The 15,302-nt window shown below is 34.8% G+C and overlaps 1 protein-coding gene across 14 annotated transcripts in view; it reads left to right on the forward strand.

The window, feature by feature from the left end:
- Positions 1-15,302, forward strand: part of TANC2 (tetratricopeptide repeat, ankyrin repeat and coiled-coil containing 2) — a 341,035-nt gene that overhangs the window by 242,209 nt on the left and 83,524 nt on the right. The gene's annotated exons all lie outside the window — the stretch shown is intronic.

A 15,302-nucleotide genomic window follows, 5' to 3' on the forward strand; every position in this document is an offset into this window, starting at 1 on the left:
ATTTCAGTTTTTTATCTTTTTCTTCTTCTGGTTATGGTTGGAATAAAACAACTTACCCAAAAACAAAGTAATAAAGTAATTGGAAACCTTTTTTTAATCTAAATTAAGATATAGCTTTCTACATTAGAGGTATATCTTTCTACACTTTAAAATATTACTCAAGTCATATGAAATACTTTTTAAAATCACAATTCTGGTTTTAAAAGCCCCTGGATCTTCAGAGAGGTAGTTAATGGATATTTACACTGTAGTTTATGCAGTAGGTACTAAATTTACTGACTGACTCCAAGTATACAAATTATCTGAAATAATATCACTTGAATATTTGTCTAAAGAGATGGCAAGCATTTATTGGGTGCTTCACACAGGCAGGCCTACACTAGTTTGTATAGAGCAGTGGTTCTCAAACTTTTTGGTCCCAGGGCCCCTTTACACACTTAAAAAATTATTGAGGACCCTAAAAGACTTGTATTTGTATGAGTTATATCTATTGATATTTACCATGTTAGAAATTAACACTGAGAAATTTTAAAATATTTGTCCATTTTTAAAAAACAATAATAGACCCGTTATGTATTAACATCGTGTAAGCTCTAGAAAATTCCACTGCACACTGTAAGAGAATGAGAATGGAAAAAGAGAAATAACCTACTAGTATTATGAAAATAGTTTTGACTTTGTGAACCCTCTGAAAGTGTCTTGAGAACCCTCCGGGGGCCCCAGATCACACTGGTTCAGAGGATACCATTATAATTGAAGGTAAGTTTTGTGCCTTTATGGATCATGCAATCTGTTTACAGAATGCAAAAAAAAAGGTAGTTTGAGAATTGGTTAGAAGCTGTTCATGAACATGGTTTAAGAATACAAGTATAATTCATTTTAACAATTACCTTCCTAGTAACTGCATTTGTTTGATCATAATGGTAGTCTTTTGCTTGCTGAGATAGACGTTGCCAGGGTAACAACTGAGCTAGAATTTGGGTTTTCAAGTGAGGTATTAACATTTGCTTCACTGGTACTAAAAAGTCTTTTTTTTTTTTCTTTTTTTCCTTAGGACAGCTGTTTTGAACAGCTGTCTTGTCAAAATTGATGTTTCCAGAGACCCAGGCCAACACTGGGGAGAAGGTCACATAAGTGCACTGTTCAGGATCCCATTACAGCAAGTTACTAGCTTCCTAGCTGTCAACCATCAAGAGCTTGAGCTTTAAGGATCAAACAGGGAAGATTATATACTAGTGCAGGGTATAGAGCTGGTTAACCTTCCACAAGTGCCTTTCCTAGCCCCAAAACCTAATGTCCTTCACTGATACTAACTTGAAACCTTATTAAAGTTTTTAACTCCAGTTTTTAAAATTATATTGGGATCCATTTAAAAAAAATTTTTAATCATCAGCTTGTTAATGTGGAGTTAGGCTAGAAATTATCCACCTGGAATTTCTCAGTCTTTCTGATCATCTTAATGGAATCTCACTCCATGGAGAAAGACAGAAACTAATTTTGCTGCCTAGTAAAAGGAAGGAAGAGGTGTTGGTTTTTATGGGTAAATGTAATAAGCCTTATGATGGAATATATAAAGGGAAGCAGGAAGAGTTAAAATACACAAAACAAATGATAGCATAATGACTATGAATAGTAGTTACTTGGGGTAAATTAACAACAAATTATTAATGATAAGACTCTGACCTGCCTAATATTAAATCATAATCACACTGTTGTGCTTAAAGAGATTACACATTCATAATTAAAACTTATTTCTCAAAATATGCTGGTTTCCTTAGGACTTTTACTAAATCCCATTGCATAAATGGCCATTCACAGGCATTGAGTTTAATTAATAACTGCTTTATTAGATACTAGGTTGCAGGGTGTATGTGCAAATGATAGTCTGACTCATTGGTAGAATTTATGTGAAATTGACCCTGCCACAGTTAGCTTGGCTTTGTCAAAGCAAAGAATTCAATTTTTATCAAATAAAATCAGTGTTTCATACCATTTGTGAGTCCCTTACTTTTCCAAAACAATGAGTCCTTTATGAAGATGACTAAGATGCATGTCATGAAGCTAATAATCTTGCATTGGCCACTGACTCACACACCCCTGAGGTTGCTGAGTCACCTTGATCATTGCCTGGCTGGCTCTCACATTTACAGAAGAATATTTCCATCAGCCTTTTCTATCTCATTGTTCATTGTTTTATTTTTACAAGATTAAATTTCTTTCTGTTTAGGTAAATTCAAAATCCAGAGATAAGGTTGCATGCACATAACTGCCAGCTCTTTTTTGCAAAGCACCCCAAAATTTGAAAGTGCAGTTTTCACTCTGGATGTCTTTGAATGTCTGCTAGAAACTAGTTTATGCTTTTTGGAGTAGTCTGGCTGTGATTTTTTTTTTTAAAGCAGATCACTACTTGTACCTTCAGATAGGTACACAGATCTGGTGTTTATATAAGCCAGCCTTATTTGGTAAATTCCATCTTAAATTCTGAAAACCCAAGCAGTAGCTAATATACAACAAAGTTCCCCTACAAGACCCACAAGGGAGAAATAGCCTTTGAGAAAAAGAAAAACAGGCACACATTGACCCCTTGCATTAACTAACACACCTAGTTAAAGAAGGGCTGTGGAGTAACATGAAAAAAATTCTAATTATCTAATTCTGCAAGAGTAAATAACAAAATGTTTTAAATGCCTTAAGTACAATAAAAAAAATATATTAGATTGGTGCAAAAGTAATTGGAGGTTTTCACCATTATTTTTAACCTTTTAAACCGCAATTACTTTTGCACCAAACTAATAATTTAACCATTAAGCCATTTTGATGTTTTGATCTAAATTAGATTTCAAGAATCAGCTTCCCGGTTAATCTTTCTATCTTTTTTTTTTTCCAAACGTGACTAAACCTTATTAAAGTAGCCATAATGCCAACAAATTTACAAAACATTTTTTTGATTCAGTAAAATGACCCAAGCTTTCCAATCTTTTGGTATATAAGAGGTTTTTTTTATGGAGTAACTTCCCCAGATACTAATAAAATAGAGAACTAGAGAATTTCCTTTGTTGGACCATAGCTATTTCATCACTAAAGTTCACTTAAAAATGTTAAATCTTAAATTTCAAGTAATTAGCCAGTTTTGATGCTCCAATAAAAATAACTCTGTGTCTCACCTTCAAGGCCAGCAATCTAATAGCACACAATTATATTGACATAGTTATATATTAATAATTATTTTATCAAATGTTTCACATTTTAAAAGCTTTACTATTTTTATATTTTCCCTACATTTTGCGGTATTAAATGCGAGGAAACATGTAAAAAGTCGCAACATTTGGGAGAGTTAGGTTTTCCCTACTTCTGTTACTGTTTTCCAAAGATCTTTGTTTCCTTCCTGAAAATTCCATTCAGCAATGACTCCAAATTTTTCTCAAAAAAAAATTTTTTCCTGTGAGACCAATGTCAGAAAGCTGAAATTTAATATAGAAGTTATTCAAAGAGTCAAAGTATTATTTTCCAGAGTAAAATAAGCCTTTCCTTTTTTTATCCCTACATTATTAGGATACAGTGGACTTCTTAAAATACTAAGACAAATGTTGAGAATGGACGCTTTAAATAGATAAAAGTGATAACTTACATTTATTGGAGTGCTTATTCTTTATAGACATAGTTCTAAGAGCTTTAAACATGTTCTTATGTAATCCTCACATCTCTTTGATGTAAGTGGTGGAAGTAAGGAAACTGGGACTTAGAAAGGTTAAATAACTTGCTTAAGGATACATGTCTAGTAATTGGCAGTGCCAGGATTCATTTCATATCTGGCCAACTCCAGAGCCTGTGCTCTTAAACACCATGCTGTACTATGTCATAGACAATATAATATAAAAAGCAATAAGCAGTACAATAATAGCAATAAAATGGCTAATTGTAGATAGTCAGGATTCTGAGGTGTTAGAGATGGGAAACAGAGTTACATATAAACACTAATTGCCAGATGGCTGTTCTTTTAGCAGGGGCTATGATCAGAGAGGGTACCATAGTGATTCATTAGCCCCAAACAGCTTCTGTCTTATTTCTATTAATAGTACCCTAATTTTCCCTCTCATTGAGCTTTTAAATTCTGGAGTCAGCTTAGAATCACCATCTTTATTATCTCCTATATCCAGTCAGTTATGACACCCTGAAGGTTCTGTCAGAATTCCTCACATTCTTCCCTGTTCTCCATTCTCAGTACAGCTAATTAGCTCTTCTCCCTGTCCTGGTCTTTCCATATTCTAATCAAGCTAATGCCTGGCTGCCAAATTAATCTTTCTAAAAAGTAGCTCAGATAATGTCATTTCTCTGTCTTACAGTTATCATTGCTATCATCTTTGTCTAGTATAGAATCTAGAAAACTAAAAAATGTAGTTTTGGAGAAGACAGGTTATGGTTTGTTATTACCTTAAAATTAATTCTATTGATACATAAGAAAAGCTGAAGAACTTTTTTAAAACATGGACACTGTCAGATGGACCATGAAAGAGGACATGTGATGGACAGGAACTAAAGAAGCTGATATACTAAAATAATGTATGAGAAAGTGCCTAGACAATGCTTAATGATTTTATTAATTCATACAAAAACAGAGCCTAAAATCACTTCTATGCCAGTTGAGAATTAACACAATGAATTGCATTGTAAGGTTCTTTTCCATATGGAATCACTGACAGTAACTCAGTGTTTTTAGCTGTGTTAACTGAATAATAATAGGGGGACAAGTAGAGTATAAGAAAAAAGAAAAAGAGAAATAAACATAGGTTAAATTACATTCAAGATAAGGGGAAAAGTTGAATTCTAATGTGAAAGATACCTGGAACCCAAAAGTAACGGAGTTATAATGGAAACAAATTACTTTGGCATTTGTATTTTACAGTACTTAAAAAGAGATAGAATAAAAGTCAGCCTATGGAATGAGAGAAAATATTTGCAAACCATATAACTGATAAGGGGTTAATACCCCCCCTAAAATATATAAGGAACTCCTAAAACTCAATAGCAAAAAAACAAATAACCCAATTTAAAAATGGTCAATAGACATTTCTCCAAAGAAAACGTACAGATGGCCAACAGGTATATGAAAAGATGTTCAACATTACTAATCATCAGGGAAATGCAAATTAAATCAGCAAAGAATACACCTTACATCTATTAGAATGGCCATTATTGAAAAAAACACACAAAATAACAGGTGTTGATGAGGGCATGGAAAAATTGAAACCCTTGTGCACTGTTATTAGGAATGTGAAACGATACAGGTCTTATAGAAAACAGTATGGTGGTTCCAAAAATAACTAAAAATAGAACTACCATGTGATCCAGCAATCCTACTTCTAGGTATTTATCCAAAAGCATTGAAATCAGGATCTCGGAGAGATGTTTGCATTCCCATCCCATGTTCATTGCAGCATTTCTTACAATAGTGAAGAGGTGGAAACAACCTAACCATCCATCGATGAATGAATGGATAATGTGGCATATACATATAATAGAATATTATTCAGCCATAAACAAGGAAATAACTGTCATATGCTATAATGTGGGTAAATCTTGAGGACATTATACTAACTGAAATAAACCAATCACAAAAGGACAAATACTGCATGATTCTGCTTATATAAGGTATCTAAACTAGTCACACTCATTGAGCCACAAAGTAGAATGGTGGTTACCAGGGCCTGTGGGGAGGGGAAAATGGGGAGTTTCTGTTCAGTGGGTATAAAGTCTTAGTCATACAAGATGAAAAAGTTCTAGAGATCTGCTGTACAACATTATGCTTATCATTGGTCATCTCATGTGCTTAAATTGCCATCAAATAAATACCTTCTTTGGTGAAGTGTCTGCTGAAATATTTTGTCCACTTGGGTTGTTTCTTTTCTTATTATTGAGTTTTGAGAGTGTGTTACATAGTTTGGCTGCAAGTCCTTTATCAGATATGTGCTTTTGCAAATATTTTTTCCAAGTTTATGGCTTGTCTTTTCATTCTCTTAATGATGTCTTTTGAAGAACAGAAGTTTTTAAAAGTTCATGAATTTTTTAAAAGTTTATGAATTATTGTCTCTGGATCATTCTTTTGGTGTTATAGCTAAGATTTCTTTGACTAACCTAAGGCCACACATATTTTCTCCTACATTTTCTTCTAGAAGTTTTGCAGTTTTAGGTTTTATATTTAGGTCTATGTTTGATTTTGAGTTAATTTTTGTATATGGTGTGTGACATGTATCACAGGTTTTTTTTGTTTTTGTTTTTTGGCATATAGATATCTCCTGAATTCCTTTTGCACCTTTATCAAAAATAAGTCATCCATACATATATGAATCTGTTTCTGGACTACTACTGTTCCATTCATCTATTTGTCTGTCTTGATGCTAATATCACATCTTATTGATTACTGTGTTAATCCATATTTCTGTCTGGTATCATTTCTCTTTTTCCTGAAGGACTTCTTTTAACATTTCTAGTATTGTGGATCTGCTGATGGTAAAGACTTTTTCATATACATAAAAGCTGAAAAAATTAATTTGGCCACTATTTTTGAAAAACGTTTTCTCTGGGTATAGAATTCTAGGTTGATAGGTTTTGTTTTGCTTTGTTTCTTTTCATAATTTAAAGCTGTAGGTCCATTGCCTTCTCATTTGCATTGTTTCTGAAAAGGAGTCTACTGTCATCCTATTGTTGGAATCTATTGTCATCCAGATTACTCCACTATACTTAATGTGTCTTTTTATTCTGTGGGTGCTTTTAAGGTTTTCTCATTATCATTCATTTTGAACAATTTGATTATTATGTGCCTTGGTGTCATTTTCTTCATATTTCTTGCACTTGGGGCTCATCGAACTTCTTGGATCAGTGAGTTTATAGTTTTCATCAAATTTGGAAACGTCATAGCCATTATTTCTTTAAATATATTTTCTGTCTTCCCACCGACAGGAACACCAATTACACCTATATTAGGCCACTTGAAGTTGTCTCATAGTTCACTGATGCTCTTTTCATTTTAGAGGATTGTGGGGGTTTTTTCTGTGTGTTTAATTTTGGATACTTTTTATTCCTATGTCTTCAAGGTCACTCATCTTCTGTAATGTCAATAATATATTCTTTTCTGATTTATCACTAATCCCACATAGTGTGTTTTTGTTGGGTTTTTTTTTTCCATGTAGTGTGTTTCTTATTTCTGATGATGTAGTTTTTTTCTCTAGAGCTTTAATTTGGGTCTTTCTTATCTTCCATGCCCCCACTTTTGAACCAATGGAATATACTTAGAGTCACTGTTTTAATATCTTTCTCTGTTAATTCTAACATCTGTGTCAGTTCTGGGTCAATTTTAATTGATTTATTTTTCTCCTAATTATGGTTCATATTTTCCTGCTTCTTTGCATGGCTGATAATCTTTGTTTGGGTGCCAGACATTTTAAATTCTACCTCATTGGGTGTTGGATATTTTTGTATTCTTATAAATATTCTTTAACTTTTTCTGGAATATGATTAAGTTATTTGGTAACAGTATGATTACCTTGCCATTAAAATTTGTTGAGTAGGACCAGAACAATATTTATTACAGGTCTTATTCTGTACTAGTGAGACAAGACCTTTCTGAGTATTCTACCCAATGTCCTATATATTGTGATGTTTTCCATTCTGGCTGGTAGGAACAGGCACTTATTCCTGGCCCTATATAAGCAGTGAACACTCTTCCCACTCGTCCTCTAGCTTAAGTCTTTTCCTGGTCTTGGGTCATTTTCTCAAATACATGTGCCAATCAATACTCTGCTGATTACTCTACACATATCTCCTGAATTATTTCTGTAAAGCTTTCTCCTTTCCAGTGCTCAATCCTTTTATAAGTTGCTGCCTTGGTCTCCCTGGAGTCTTAGCTCCATCTCCTCAACTAAGTGTGTGTGCCAGAATCTAACTGGGTTATCCCACCCTACATTGTGGCCTAGAAATTTTCTCAAGGCAGTAAGTGGTCATACAGTTTGCCTCATTTGTGTTTCATCTCTGCGGGGGGCGAGGAGGATCACTGTTTTTCATTGCCTATGTGTAGTGTCTTGAAAAACCATTGTTTCATACTCGTATATCTTGTCCAGAGGTTGGTTTGTTTGGGGGTTGTTTTAGGTGGGAGGGTAAATCTAGTCCTTGTTATTCCATCTTGGCCAGAAGTGGAAATTCATGTCAAATTTTTTAAAAGAGGGGTGGCCAGTTAGCTCAGTTGGTTAGAGCGTGGTGCTAATAACATCAAGGTTGCGGGTTCAGTCCCCACCTGGGCCACTGGGAGCTGCAGCCTCCTTAAACAAAAACAAAAAACAAAAACAACAAAAAAAGTTTTAAAATTTTTTTTTGTTTAAAGAAAATTATAGGTGGAGTGGACCAGAGCATAAATCCATCTCTCATTAGAAAATGACTGTCTTGGTAGTTAGAATTGGGTTCTCTATAAGCTAAAATACATATTGTACCTATAATTACGTGTGGTCATTTTTTTCACAGCAATAAATCTCATATGTAGCATTAGTAAGACGTTAGTTAACCAAATGGATGTGTGTAGATCCAGCCTTCTCAGTGACTTTTCTAAAATAAAGGAAAATAGTCTTAAAAAATATCTATTCTGTCCTCTCTAGACACTAACTCCAAGGCACATTTTCTTTTCCCCCAGCTTCCTGTAGGAATACAAGTCTTTGATTGTCAGTGCCTTGGCCAGCATCCAGGCCTTCCTTATAATGTGCACAGAGCTTGGAAAATAACATTTTTGTCCCCTGTCTTATTATTTAATGTTTATGACAGTAGCCTTTAAACAGGAATGTATCCATGAAAGGTGGCAAACAAATGATTTCTTTCCTTTTATTGTCATAGTGCAGAGCAGTGATTTTCCAAAGACCTGGGTTTGCAGCCTGTAACCGTCTTCCCCTAGCCTTCCTGTTCTAATAAAACCAAGTCTATACACATTTCCCTGCAGTTTAGATTGGAAAATCCATATTCACTGTTGTCACTCATGAGTTCACTTAGTAAATGTTACTGAATATATGTGCCATATGAATAAGAACTGCACTAGTTAATAAGGACTTAATATGGTGGGGGATTGCAGTAGAGTGAATTGATGAGATATGAGGATAGAAGTGCAGAGGTTGACATGATCATGTCAGATACATATATTTGCTGGCTATTTACAGAAGGGATATGTGGGATGCAAGGTTGTTCATTAAAGCCTGTTTAAATACATAGTAAAAGCAAGAGATATTGGGGACCTAAATTATATGACTATCATTCGTTGAGGATTAAGGTTCTGAGCTAAGAACTTAACATACATTTTTTCATTTAACCTTATAGGGTAGATGCTCTTTTTATCCTCATTTTACATATGACAAAACTGAGGCTTAGATCCAGCAACTCCTCCAAGGTTACACCACTATTATAAGTAGTAGTGAGATGGGAGAAGAAAAAAGGAATTCTATCTGAAAGATATTTCTCAAGAATAATTGATAGGACTTGTGACAAATTATATGTAAAGATTAAGAAAGAAGAAATCCTGGCAAGTCCCAACTTTCTATCTTGGAAGACCAGGCAGATAGTGATATTTCATTAGCTGAGATAACAAATAGAAGAGACTGAACAGGTTAAAGTGAGTGAGATAATAATAACTTTAGTTTTAAACATGTTAAGTTTGAGATTTCTACTGGAAATCCAAATACATAACTGTTATAAGTTGTCCAAAATGCTATACAGGAGCTTAGGACTGAGATCTGGAATGGAAATATAAACCATCACCACTTAGATAGTTGTGAAAGCCATTAATCTATTCCTTTGAGATTACCCAGGGAGATTATGAAGAAAGAAGAAAAAACAATAAAATGTAGAACCTTATGTGCCACTATTTTAGGGCTGGACTAGAAGGGGAAGAATCATTAAAGACACATCAGGAGGAGAAGACAAAAAAAAGAACTAGAAGAAAGTGTTGTCCTCTTAAGCCCAAGAAGGAATGTATTTCAAAAAGTAGGGGTTAGTTAAAACTGTTAAATACTGAGGAGTGGTTAAGAAGCATAAAGACTGAAAATAAATCATTGGACTTAACAGTTAGAAAGTCTTTAGTGACTTTCACCAAAACAATTTCAGCAGAGTAAAATAGGAGGAGACCAGGCTAGCATGTGTTACTGCTATGGAAGTGAAGATAACAAGCTTGGCTCTTTCAAAATTTTGGGTCGTGAAAGGAAGGAGGGAGATAAGTCCGAAGCCTCAAAAAGAAGAGGGCTCAGAGAGAGTCAGTATGTTCTCAATATCCTTTTTATTTTATTTTATTTTAAAGAAGTGTGTATGGGCGGGGGTGATTGTGGTTACACTGGATGTCTTTTATTGGCTTCCTAGTGTGGCTAGTGCTAGCAGCTACCACAGTTAACAACCAGACACTGCCCTAGGCACATTACGCGTATTAACTCATTCAGTCCTCTTGGAGTGATTGTTTATCCCTATTTTTAAAATGAAGAAAACTGAGATATCAAGAACGTAAGTAACTATCCTGAGGTCACACAGGTAGAAAAGAACAGAGACAGGTTACAAACTGAGGCATCTGGCTCTGAATCCACAGTTTTACACACTTTGCTATGTTTCCCTGCTGACCCAAAAAGTGACTCTGCTTTATTTAATCTATTTTTTTTTAGCAGAAGTTATGTGAAATAAGGAGACTGTTATCTTTAGATTGTCCTTTAGGACCTGCTTCAAATTGCTTTACAATCTTCAAAAACTCATTTCCTAGGGTAGGAAAAACAGCTGCCTTCTGTAGTTCTATTCCAGAGCACCAAGAAGAAACAATAGACCCTAAAGAGATTTGACTGTTGTAAATAGGAGAGTGAGCCTTCTGGAAATTCAGTAGACGATTAAATGTGCCTTGGTTTAAGTATTCCTTAAGAAAAAAATAGGCATGTTTTTTGACTTATGTTTGGTGCTAATATGATACCAGGTTTTGTCTGAAGCGCATGTGTTTTTCCTCTGCTCTGTGAATAGTGTACATGGCATGAACCCTAAGAAGTTATCTTTTGTACTGAGGAACAGAGGTGCTTCCAGGCTAGACTTAACAGTCATTATGGAAGAATGTGAGGAAATACAACTCTGCTCCTGTTTTCACCAGACCTTGGCTGTGTTACACACACCCTTTCTTCTGCTGGTCCTGTGACCGACTTCTTTTAAGATGATTCATGGTTGTTTTCCATGAGTAAATATGCTTTAGTCTAAATCCAGTTAGAGCTCTTTTGCCCCAACTTCCACTTCCTCTTTCCCCTTGCTGCAGCTGTTTATATTTGCATTTGAGCAAGCTGATCTGTTAGCCTTAATGCACTTTTGTTTTTTAAATGTTTACTCTTTACCTCAGTTAAAGAAAGGTCAATTTTCTCTATAAGCCTAGGTATATAATTATACTTATTGATGGTCTCACAGAGACTGTTTCCTAGAGTGAATTCATTTGTCGGCTGCAAGCCTAATTTGCACTGAAGAGATGCACACACTGATCTGAGTCTGGAGTGATTATTAAACCCCTTTTAACAACTGCTTTCCAAAGACTGTCTTATTTGTGTGCCCTATTGGAATGTTTTTTTCCTTCAACATTTTATTTGGAAATTTTTCAGATATACGAAAAAAAATTTTTTTACAATAAACACTCATACCCACCACCTCAATAATATCATCCGCATTTTACTATCTTATTATATCACCTCTCTATATCCATCTACCTATGTCTTTATCCACCAGTCATTTTTTATGAATTTTGAAGTAAATTCCAGATATCAATATACTTTTTAGCATGTTTTGAGAAGGATGGGATGGTCTCCCCATTCTATTGCTGCCCTGGGACTGCCTGCCACCTCTTGAGTGCCAGGGGTAAGAAAGCCACATCTGTTACTAAATGGTATGGATTAGCTCATGTTTTTCCCTTAGCTCAGCTATAGTTGCGTGGTAATTTTTTACTGGATTATTTCGGTGGTTTCTGCCTTAGAAAATCTCTTGAAAGCCAGCTGGTATCCCAAACAAAGAAACATTTATTTAGGAACATGAATTCTACAGAGAATATTCATTACCTTCATGTGCCACTATACAGGCCAAAGTACTGCCTTGTTCATGTGCCCCAAATTTACTGTTGGTACGTAAGAAGTATGTCTTTCTTTTATCATACTGATCTGACAAAAGCCGTAGGTTCAGAGGTACAGAAGTTGTTTCTAGGCTGTTCTTGGTAGCTACACTTGTTTTACCATATGGTACTAGGCTAATTTTGTCTGTTCTTCCCTTGAGGCTTTTGTGAATTGATTACGTTTTTAGAAAAATTTTAAAATAACTTTTTTAAATGTCAAAGCTTTCTCAGTAGAATAAAATATGAGAGATTACATCTACATGAGAACAAGTTATGTTAATAGAATTTTTCTGAAAAACTAAAACTTAAACATTTAAATTGAGTCTATACTTATTCCATTTTATAAGTTGGCATTGGTCATATTCATGAAAGCCCCTTTTGATGCAAACTGTAATCTCAGACCTGAAGAGACAAGTTAGGTTAGAAAGCAGGTGTCTCTGAGTGGCTTTAACCTCCCTGGAAAGGTCATCTCTGGCCACGCATGCAGCTCCTAAAGGAACGCATAGGAGAGGTGAAGGAGAAAAGATAGCCTAACCTGTCAGCTAAGCCTATCAGTTCAAATCATCAGTGAGAGAACTCATGCCACTTCAAGATTTAACAGTGACATCCTATGGAGCAGTTGCAACATAACAATGGAAAAAAAACACTGGACTTTGGATTCAGAATGAGGTTTTGATTCTAGTTTTGAAACCATTTCTGTGTTCCTTCCCTAAATTCTGTGTGACTTTAGGTATCTAGGCTAATTAGACTCATCTCAAGCCAACTGATGTTCTGTTTTCTTTTTCCTCCCGGAGATTCCAGTGACTGTTCAGCCAGAGCTCAGCATGTTTGTTGAGTGTCTGCCCAGTCAGGGCACTCAAATACCCAGAAAACCGTATGAATGGTTAGCAGCCCCCTACTGTCAAGTGACATCATGGAAAATGGTGGAATAAGGCACCCCAAGAATCAGTCTCTCCACTGAAGCAACCATTAAGTTGGCAAGTCTGACAGAATCAACTTTTTTAGAACTCTGAAATTGCTAAGTGAAAAAAAGGAGATTATGAAACAGTATCTGTAGTCTGATCCCTTTTCTTGTTTTTAAAATAAGTATATTGCTGTAAACAAAACTCAGAATATATGTGAGTAGGGTTCTTCTCTGGCTAGTGGGAATACAATTATTTATCTATTCCTAAATTTTCTATAGTGAATATTGATTATTGTAAAATTTTTTTATTCTGTAAAAAACATTTATTCTGTGAAAAACAGCAAAAGTAAAATAGAACAGATTGGTACTTTCTACCAGTTAAACATAGAGTTTCCATATGACCCAGCAGTACCACTCAAAGATATATATCCAAGAGAATTGAAAACATGTACATAAAAACTTGGGCACGAACGTTCATAGCAGCATGATTCATAATAGCCAAAAAGTGGAAACAACTCAAATGTGCTTCAGCTGATAAATGGATAAACAAAACATGATATACCCATATAATAGAATATTATTCAGCAACAAAAAGAATGAAGCACTCACTGATCATGCTACAACATGAACAAACCTCAAAATCTTGCTTAGTGAAAGAAGCCAGACACAAAAGGCCACCTATTATATGATAACATATATGTGAAATGTCTGGAATAGGCAAATCTATAGAGAGAAAGTCTCTGGTTGCCAGGGGCTGAAAGAAGGGGGAGTGGGGAGGGACAACTCATGAGTAAAGGGTTTTCTTTGGAGGATGATAAAAATATTCAGGATTTAGTAATGGTTGTACAGCTTTGTGAATATACAAAAAACCACTGGATTATATACTTTAAAAAGGTGAATTTTAGGGTATGTGAATTATAGCGCAATAAAATAATGTTTAAGGAAAGTGAAATAGACTCTACTAGCTATGAGATACTAGAATTAAAAAGAATATTTTTAGGAAGTTAAAGTCTAATGTTTCAGATTTCTGTACTTACAGTTATGGATTTGAAAATAGTTTTGGCAAGGAAATGTTAATCAAGAAATTATAAGTGACCATCTAGCAGTATCTCCACAGCTCCCCCTTTTTTTAAGTGAAAATTTAGAACATTTTAAAACTGATAAGGAAACTATTTGCTTCTATTATTAGAGTTTGGCTTTATATTTTTAATTATTTGCATTAGTTTTGGAATTGTTACCCCTTTTTTAAGTGCTCAATTATCATTCTAATGGCTTTCAGACTGTTGTATATGAGAGTGTGTACATGTATGCATGCTTACATACATGTACATGCGTGTTTTGTCAAGTAGGCTGCCATTTCTAGATGTCATTTTATGATGTATAAGTGGTTTAAGTGTGTTCTAGAATAATACAAGCAATGTAAATAGATCTCGTTTCCCCCTTTATGATTTCCCTTCCATCTGTTCTCGTCCCCTTCCCACTCCTGGCCTTTATTCTCCAAAATATAAAATGGTGTTCGTGAAATACCTTATTTGTAATTGATTCTTTCAGTTCACATTTATTGAGCACCTACTCTGTGTTAAAGCACTGTGCTAAGGTTAAAGATCTAGAAATGAAATACCTGGTTCCAGAGAGATGAAATGAAACATCTCAGAGCTACTCTCAGAATAATTAGGAAGGCATTTAGCCCAGATAAGGGAGGTCAGGCAGGACATCTTTTTACCATCAATATAATTAGAAGGTTGATCTTTGAAACTAAGTCACATCTGTTATGTAGTTTTAGAGAACTATTGAATGTAGAACTCATGCTTGGCCCTTAGCATATGCCACAACTATGTAAACATAGAAAAAAAAATCTTGGGAAAAGCAATAGGGATTTGTCCTCAAGAAAGGTGTGTATAAGCAAAAAATCTTTTTTTTTTCTTAGTTGGTATGAATACAATCAGTACAGGTGCAAAGACATTAGGTAAAAAAGTTTGGTTTCTGCTTCCTTGACTGCTTAACATGTTGAAGACCTTTTAAACCATCAGAGCCTTTAGAGGCTTTATTTCCCTTATATACCTATTAGATTTTTTTAAATACCATCATGAACTTAAAGGAATTACTGTTTTCGTTGGTATTTTGAAAGAAACAGACAACTCCTCTTTACATTGCTTTCTATGGGGCTAATATGTATTGGTACGGCCATATTGGTTATTAAATATTGAAATACATCCTTACTGGTTGGTAAAGAGTTGATGCTGTCAGCCAACTGGCTGCCTGGTC

Source organism: Rhinolophus sinicus, linkage group LG15 (assembly GCF_036562045.2).
Source record: "Rhinolophus sinicus isolate RSC01 linkage group LG15, ASM3656204v1, whole genome shotgun sequence".
In the NCBI taxonomy this organism is placed as follows: Eukaryota; Metazoa; Chordata; class Mammalia; order Chiroptera; family Rhinolophidae; genus Rhinolophus; species Rhinolophus sinicus.